The sequence below is a fragment of the Ovis aries genome, chromosome X (assembly GCF_016772045.2).
Source record: "Ovis aries strain OAR_USU_Benz2616 breed Rambouillet chromosome X, ARS-UI_Ramb_v3.0, whole genome shotgun sequence".
NCBI lineage: Eukaryota > Metazoa > Chordata > Mammalia > Artiodactyla > Bovidae > Ovis > Ovis aries.
Window position 1 is genome coordinate 135,774,603 of NC_056080.1, and position 9,937 is coordinate 135,784,539.

Genomic DNA, 9,937 nt, shown 5'->3' on the forward strand with positions numbered 1-9,937 from the left:
AGAGAACATGCTAGGGAATAGCAGGAAACAGTTTAATAGAGAAGGATCAGATAACCCAGAAACTTAAAAGCATGACAGAAATTTTTAATTTGAACTGAAAGTCAAAAGGAGACTACCATAAGATTTTTATATCATGCACACAGATAAAGAGTGCATAAAATGTATTGTGTAGTTTAATGAATGATATTATTAAAAGAACACTCAACTCTCCTACACTTGGTTTAAGAGACAGAAGAATACCAGAAATTCAGTATCCCTTTATAATTTTTCCCAATCATATCACACTTCCATCACTGCAGCTGCTGCTGCTGCTAAGTTGCTTCAGTAGTGTCCAACTCTATGTGACCACATAAAGGCCAGCCGACCAGGCTCCTCTGTCCCTGGAATTCTCCAGGCAAGAACGCTGGGGTGGGTTGCCATTTCCTTCTCCCCATCACTGTAGAGGTAACAAAAATTCTAAATTTTGTGATAATAGTTATCTTAGTTTTCATAATATTTAATGCTTATTATGCAATTCTTAAAAAATGCATTGCATACTTTTGATTGGCTTTAGAAATTATATAAATGCTAAGATGCTATGCATATATCCTTCTGTTACTTGTTCCGTTTTCACAAAATTGTATTTTGGAGATCCATACATATTTATGACTGTAGCTGTGGATCATTAAAATGTTATACATAGTAATCCGTTGTGTGATTATGACACAATTTCTTTTTCCTATCAACTGTGGATGAACTATTGGGTAGTATTCAAGTTTGCTGTCCTGAACACTACTGTTATAAGCTTCTGTGTATAACATTTTGGAAAAATGGATAAGACTTTGTTGGATCATAAGATATTCCCATATTCAATTTTACTAGACAATGTTTTACTTTTATTCAATGGAAACTGATTCTTCTATTAACAGAATATGACAATTTATATTGCTTCATATTCTTGGCAATACTTGATATTGTCAGACTTTAAAATTTTTACCAATCTGGTGAGTATTCCCTGGTGGCTCAGACGGTAAAGCGTCTGTCTATAATGCGGGAGACCCAGGTTCGATCCCTGGGTCAGGAAGATCCACTGGAGAAGGAAATGGCAATCCACTCCAGTACTATTGCCTGAAAAATCCTGTGGACAGAGGAGCCTGGTAGGCTACAGTCCATGGGGCTGCAAAGATTCGGACACGACGGAGCGACGTTCCTGTTCCTGTTCCTGTATGGATAATTTACATCACAGTGATATATTACTAAAATTGATTATATTTTATATGTTCACAGTCCAGTTATGTTTCCTTTTTGTGAAGTGTCTAGTCATGTTTTCTTCGTAATTTTCTATTAGATAAACTCCCTTCATGGAACACAGCCTTGTGTGGCAAAGGGAGTTGTGTATCTCAATGAAGCTACAAGCCATCCAAGACTGACAGATCATTGAAGAATTGTGATAAAACATGGTTCACTGAAGGAGGAAATGTTAAGCCACTGATATTCTTGCTTGAAGAATTTCATGGAGAGTATTAAAAGGCAAAAAGATATGACACCGGGAGATGAGACCCTCAGGTCAGAAGGTGTCCGGATACTACTGGGGAAGAATGAAGGGCAATTATGAACAATTCTAGAAATAATGAAGTGGCTGGGCAAAAACAGAAAAAAAAAAATCTCAGCTGTGTATGTGTCCTTTGATAAAAGTAAGGACCCATGCTATAAAGAACTACATTGCATAAGAACTTGAGATGTTAGGTCTATGAAACAAGGTAAATTGGATATGGTCAATCAGGAGACTTACCATTCTGGGCTTCCCTGGTAGCTCAGCTGGTAAAGAATCCACCTGCAATGTGGAAGACCTGAGTTCGATCCCTGGGCTGGGAAGATCCACTAGAGGAGGGCATGGCAACCCACTTCAGTATTCTTACCGGGAGAATCCCCATGGCCAGAGGAGCCTGGTGGGCTACAGTCCATGGGATCACAAAGAGTCGGACATGACTGAGCAACTAACCACAGTGATTGAATGTTGACATCGTAGGAATCAGTGAACTAACATGGACGGAAATGGGAGAACTTAATTCAGATGGCCATTATCTACTACTTTGGGCAAGAATCCCTTAGAAAAGTGGAGTAGCCCTCAGAATCAGCAAAAGAGTGTGAAAAGCAGTACTTGGATGCATCCTCAAAAATGATGGAATGGAAGGGGATGTACTAAAATGGCAGAGGAATAGGACGGGGAGACCATTTTTCTCCCCAAGTTCATCAAAAGAACATTTTAACACTGAGCAAATTCCACAAAACAACTTCTGAATGCTGGCAGAGGGCATCAGGCACCTAGAAAGGCAGCCCATTGTCTTCTAAAGGAGATGGAGAAGTCTTGAGGCTACTGCAAGAATAAAACTGAAAACCAGAGTCAGGAAGCTTAAGTCCAAAACCTGAGAACACCAGAGAACTCCTGATTCAGGGAACAGCTGCTGCTGCTGCTGCTGCTAAGTCGCTTCCAACTCTGTGTGACCCCATAAATGGCAGCCCACCAGGCTCCCCCATCCCTGGGATTCTCCAGGCAAGAACACAAGAGTGGGTTGCCATTTCCTTCTCCAATGCGTGAAAGTGGAAAGTGAAAGTCAAGTCGCTCAGTCGTCCTGCTTGGCATGCAGACTCTTCACGACCCCATGGACTGCAGCCTGCCAGGCTCCTCTGTCCATGGGATTTTCCAGGCAAGAGTACTGGAGTGGGGTGTCATTGCCTTCTCAGGACATGCAGATGACACCCACTCTAATGGCTGAAAGTGAAGAGGAACTAAATAATCTCTTGGTGAGGGTGAAAGAGGAGAGTGAAAAAGCTGGCTTAAAACTCAACATTCAAAAACCAAAATCATGGTATCCACTTCCATCACTTCATGTTAAATAGAAGGGGAAAAAGTGGGAGAAGTGACAGATTTTTTTTTTTTTGTTTTGTCTTGGGCTTCCAAATCACTGTGAATGGTAACTGCAGCCATGAAATTAAAAGACACTTGCTCCTTGGAAGGAAAGTTATTATAAACCTAGACAGTGTATTAAAAAGCAGAGGCACACTTGCTGACAAATATGCATATAGTCAAAGCTATGGTTTTTCCAGTAGTCATGTACAAATGTGAGAGTTGGACCATAAAGAAGGCTGAGTGTCTGAAGAATTAACGTATTTGAATTGTGGTGCTGGAGAAGATGCTTGAGAATCCTTTGGACAGCAAGGAGATCGAACCAGTCAACCTTAAAGGAAACCAACTCTGAATATTCATTGGAAGGACTGATGATGAAGCTGAAGCTCCAATACTTTGGCCACCTGATGCAAAGAACCAACTCATTCGAAGAGACCCTGATACTGGGAAAGACTGAAGGCAATAGAAGAAGGGAGTGATGAGATAGTTAGCATCACTGACTCAATTGACCTGAATATGAGCAAACTCCAGTAGACAGTGGAGGACAGAGGAGGCTGGCATACTGTAGTCCATGGGGTTGCAAAGAGTCAGACATGACTTATTGACTGAACAACAACAACTAGTTCAAGAGTTTTTTCTTATTAACATATAAATATTCTTTCCATGTTCTGAATAACATTCAGTTGTCAATTATATACAATAAAAATGTTTTCACATATTATGGCTTATATCTTAACTCTAATGTGTGTTTGATGATCAGATTTGTTTTTTGTATTTTAACATAGTTGACCTTTTAAATCTTTTCCTTTATAGTTTCACATTTGGGTTCTCATTAAGAAATCCTTGCCCACTCCATAGTTGTAAAAACATTCTCCTATTTATATCTAAGACTTTTATAACAATTATTCTTAAAATGTCATACCCAGATCAATGTCACCTGGGAATTTGTTAAAAATGTAAATTTTTGAGTCCCATTCAATGCTTTATTGAACCAGATTTTCTGTATAAGAGGTTTAAAAATCTGTTTTTAACAAGAACTCTACGTGAATCTGGCTCCCCAGGTGGTTCAGAGGTAAAGAATCTGCTTGCCAAGCAGGAGATGAGGGTTCTATCCCTGGGACACAAAGATTCCCTGGAGAAGTAAATGGCAACACACTCCAGTATTCTTGCCTGGAAAATCCCATGGACAGAGAAACCTGGCTGGCTACAATCCATGTGGGCAAAAGATTCAGACATGATTTAGCAACTAAACCACCACTAGATGAATCTGATACACATTAAAGTTCACTTCAGTTCAGTCCAGTCGCTCAGTCGTGTCCAACTCTTTGCGACCCCATGAATCGCAGCACGGCCAGGCCTCCCTGTCCATCACCAACTCCCGGAGTTCACTCAAACTCACGTCCATCAAGTTGGTGATGCCATCCAGCCATCTCATCCTCTGTTGTCCCCTTCTCCTCCTGCTCCCAATCCCTCCCAGCATCACAGTCTTTTCCAGTGAGTCAACTCTTCGCATGAGGTGGCCAAAGCACTGGAGTTTCAGCTTTAGCATCATTCCCTCCAAAGAACACCCAGGACTGATCTCCTTTAGGATGGACTGGTTGGATCTCTTTGCAGTCTAAGGGACTCTCAAGAGTCTTCTCCAACACCACAGTTCAGAAGCATCAATTCTTCAGTACTCAGCCTTCTTCACAGTCCAACTCTCACATCCATACATGACCACTGGAAAAAAAACATAGCCTTGACTAGATGAAAAACATTATTATTTGGGGGTTTTGCATTGATTTTTGTAAACAGTGGAAAGTAAAAATACAAATTTATTTTTTCTATGTTAATATCTATTTTCTCAACATTATTTATAGACTTGAAAAAATACTTGAATTGCATCTGAAAAATATTGATACATTTTTCATTTCATCTACTTCAAAATATTTTGTAATTCTCTTTAGATTTCCTTTTAACCCGTGTTGATTTATTTAAAAGTATTTTGGGATTTTTCTAGATAATAGAGTTATTTTTTCCCAATTTCAGTTTATTTTGTTAGAGACCTCGTGCTGTGCTATGCTGTGTTGTGCTTAGTAGCTCAGTGGTGTCCAACTCTTTTTGATCACATGGACTTTAGCCTGCCAGGCTCCTCTGGCCATTGGAATTCTCCAGGCAAGAGTACCAGAGCGGGGTGCCATGCTCTGCTGCAGGGGATCTTCCCAAACCAGGAATCCAACTGGGGTCTCCTGCATTGCAGGTGGCTTCTCTACCTGCTGAGCTACCAGGAAAACCCCTTAGAGATCTTACTTGCATTATATCAATTCTTATATACTTAAGATTTTGGTCTCTAAGTATTGCCTCATTGATATCTATTTCTATGTGCTTTGAAAAAAAAAGTATTTGGCTGTTTTGTGGTTGAATGTTTTGTAAAATTAATTAAATCATGTTGCTGGATAGTATTGATTAAAATGTTTATATGTTTACTAATTTACTGCCTGTTATACCAATAATTAGAGGGATAATAAAATCCTCATTATAATTATGAATTTGTTTATTATTCCTTTCACTACTCACCAGTTTATTTTTACTTTTAATTGTGGTAAAATACACATAAAATAATATTTACAATCATAATTATCTTTAAATATACAGTTTAATAGTCTTAAACATTGATGTCTTTACATTATTGTGCAATCTCCAGAACTTTCAAAATTGAACTCTATACCCATTAAACAACAGCTCTTCATTTCTCCCTCTACCCTAGACGATGAAACCAGCATACCACTTTCTGCTTCTATCTAAACTACTCTAGGTAACTCATATAAATGGAATCATACAGGGTTTGTCTTTTTGTAACTGGTTTGTTTCATTTAGCATAATCTCCTCAAGGCTAATCCATATTGTAGCATTCCCTTCTTTTTCATGGTCATTTTATGTATATACCTCATTTTTTAAATTTTGTTTTGCTTTGTTTGATTGTTTGGTTTTTTTCAGCTTTACTGAGATATAACTGATGTATAACATTGTGGCAATGTTATCTGAAACTCCAGTACTGTGGCCACCTGATGCAAAGAACTGACTAACTGGACAAGACACTGATGCTAGGAAAGATTAAGACTAGAGGAGAAGGGGATGATAGAATATGAGACGATTGGATGGCATCACTGACTCGATGGACATGAGTTTGAGTAAGCTCCAGGAGTTGGTGATGGACAGGAAAGCTTGGAGTGCTGCAGTCCATGGGGTCGCAAATCATGGGGTCAAAAAGAGTCAGACACCACTGAGTGACTGAACTGAAATTGAGAGCTAGTTAACATTTCCCACATGTCACACAATAATCATTTCTTTTCTTCAGTAAGAATCCTTAAAATATACACATATAAACTCTCAAGTATACAATATAGTATTCTTAACTATGTTCACAATACTGTGTATTAGATCCTCAGCAAAGAGTCAGACATGACTGAGTGACTGAACTGAACTAAACTGAACTGTAAGTTTGTACCCTTTAAATAACATCTCTTCATTTTCCCTATCCCCAGCCCCTGTAACCACTGTTCTACTCTGTTTTTGCAAGTTTGACTTTTTTTAGATTCTGCTTATAAGTAATATCATGTAGTGTTTGTCTTTCTTTGTCTTTCCTTTCTGACATATTTTAATTAGCACAATGCCCTCAAGGCCTACCCATGTTGTCACAAATGGCAGGATTTTCTTCTTTCTCATGGCTGAATAACATATATATGTATATGTGTGTGTGTGTCTCTGTGCGCACACACACACACACACACACACACACACACACACACATATATATATATATATATATATATATATATATATATACCACATCCTCTTTATCTGTTAATGCATTTATAAACACTTAAATTGATTCCATATCTTGGCTATTCCAAATAATGTTGCAATAAACCTGGGATTGCAGATATGTTTTCAATATCACGTTTTCATTTCCTTTGGATCCATAACTAGAAATTGGATTATGGGATCATATGGTAGTTTATTTTTTAATTTTTTTGAAGAAACTCAATACTGATTTCCTTAGTGGTTACACTAATTTACATTCCTACCAACAGTGAGCAAGAGTTTCTTTTTCTACACCTCCTAGTCAACATTTACTATTTCTTGTCATTTTTATATAGTCATTTTTTTGTTTATTTGTTGCTCTGAAAATTACAATACAAAGAGCTGACCTTTCAGATTCTACCTGTGCTCACGTTTAAAAACTACAAGTAAAATGTAAAGCCTTACAATTATATAGGTCTCTTTGCACTACTCTCCAAATATTTATAGCTTGTACACATATTTACATTAATTTTTACCATATATATATATTTTTTTCTTTTCAAAGATCATGGCATCCATTCTCATTACTTCATCGAAAATAGATGGGGAAACAATGGAAACAGTGACAGACTTAATTTTCTTGGGCTCTAAAATCACTGAAGATGGTGACTGCAGCGATGAAATGAAAAGAAGTTTGCTCCTTGGAAGAAAAACTATGACCAACATAGGCAGCATATTAAAAAGCAGAGACATTACTCTGCTGACAAAGACCCATCTAGTCAGACCTATGGTTTTACCAGTAGAAATGTATGGATGTGAAAGCTGGACCATAAAGAAAGCTGAGCATAGAAGAATTGATGCTTTTGAACTGTGGTGTTGGAGAAGACTCTTGAGAGTCCCTTGGACTGCAAGGGGATCCAACGAGTCCATCATAAAGGAAATTAGTCCTGAATACCCCACTCCAGTACTCTTGCCTGGAAAATCCCATGGACGGAGGAGCTTGGTAGGCTGCAGTTCATGGGGTCGCAAAGAGTCGGACATGACTGAGCGACTTCACTTCACTTTATTCATTGAAAGGACTGACACTGAAGCTGAAAACCCAATACTTTGGCCTCCTGATGTAAAGAACTGACTCATCGTTAAAGACCCTGATGCTGGGAAAGATTGAAGACAGGAGGTGAAGGGGATGACAGAGGATGAGATGATTAGATGACATCACCAACTCTATGGACATGAGTATGAACAAGCTCTGGCAGTTGGTAATGGACAGGGAAGCCTGGCGTCTTGCAGTCCATGGAGTCACAAAAAGTCAGACATGACTGACTGACTGAACTGAACTGATTTTCCTTTCAGCAGTCATATATATTTTAACAAAATTAGGAGAGAGTCTATTACACTTACCATTTCTGTTGTTCTTCCTTTACTCCAGAGGTTCCAAGTTTCATTCCTGTACTTTTTCCCTTCCTCCTGAGAAACTTTCTTTATCAATACTTTAGAACAGAGTTGTAGAAAACAAATGCTATTTTTTTATTTTGAAATATCTTTATGTTGCCTTATCACAGTAATCCAAGCATATGCCCCAACCAGTAATGCTGAAGAAGCTGAAGCTGAACGGTTCAATGAAGACCTACAAGACCTTTTAGAACTAATACACAAAAAAGATGTCCTTTTCATTATAAGGGACTGGAATGCAAAAGTAGGAAGTCAAGAAACACCTGGAGTAACAGGCAAGTTTGGCCTTGGAGTACAGAATGAAGCAGGGTAAAAGCTAATAGAGTTTTGCCAAGAGAACACACTGGTACTAGCAAACACCCTTTTCCAACAACACAAGAGAAGACTCTACACATGGACATCACCAAATGGTCAACACTGAAATCAGATTGATTATATTCTTTGTAACCAAAGATGGAGAAGCTCGATACAGTCAGCAAGCACAAAACCAGAAGCTGACTGTGGCTCAGATCATGAACTCCTTATTGCCAAATTCAGACTTAAATTGAGGAAAGTGCAGAAAACCTCTAGACCATTCAGGTATGACCTAAATCAAATCCTTTGTGATTATACAGTGGAAGTGAGAAATAGATTTAAAGGACTAGATCTGATAGACAGAGTGCCTGATGAACTATGGATGGAGGTTTGTGACATGGTACAGGAGACAGGGATCAAGATGGGCTTGATAAAGGATAGAAATAATATGGACCTAAGAAAAGCAGAGGATATTATGAAGAGGCGGCAAAAATACACAGAAGAACTGTACAAAAAAAGAGCTTCATGACCCAGATAATAACGATGGTGTGATTACTCATCTAGAGCCAAACATCTTGGAATGTGAAGTCAAGTGGGCCTTAGAAACCATCACTACGAACAAAGCTAGTGGAGGTGATGAAATTCCAATTGAGCTGCTTCAAATCCTGAAAGATGATTCTGTGAAAGTGCTGCACTCAATATGCCAGCAAATTTGGAAAACTCAGCAGTGGCCACAGGACTGGAAAATGTCAGTTTCATTCCAATCCCAAAGAAAGAGAATGCCAAAGAATGATCAAACTACCACACAACTACATTGATCTCACACACTAGTAAAGTAATGCTCAAAATTCTCCCAGCCAGGGTTCAGCAATACGTGAACCATGAACTTCCAGATGTTCAATCTGGTTTTAGAAAAGGCAGAGGAACCAGAGATCAAATTGCCAGCATCTGCTGGAACACCAAAAAAGCAAGAGAGTGGCAGAAAAACATCTATTCCTGCTTCATTGACTATGCCAAAACCTTTGACTATGTGGATCACAATAAACTGTGGAAAATTTTGAGAGAGATGGGAATACCAGACCACCTGACCTGCCTCTTGGGAAATCTGTATGCAGGTCAGGAAGCAACAATTCGAACTGGGACATGGAACAACAGACTGGTTTCAAATAAGAAAAGGAATACATCAAGGCTGTATATTGTCAGCCTGCTTATTTAACTTCTATGCAGAGTACATCATGAGAAATGCTGGACTGGAAGAAACACAAGCTGGAATCAAGATTACTGGGAGAAATATCAATAACCTCAGATATGCAGATGACACCAGCCTTGTGGCAGAAAGTGAAGGGGAACTAAAGAGCCTCTTGATGAAATTGAAAGAGGAGAGTGAAAATGTTGGCTTAAAGTTCAACATTCAAAAAACGAAGATCATGGCATCTGGTCCCATGACTTCATGGGAAATAGATGGGGAAACAGTGGAAATAGCATCAGACTTTAAATTTTGGGGGCTCCAAAATCACTGCA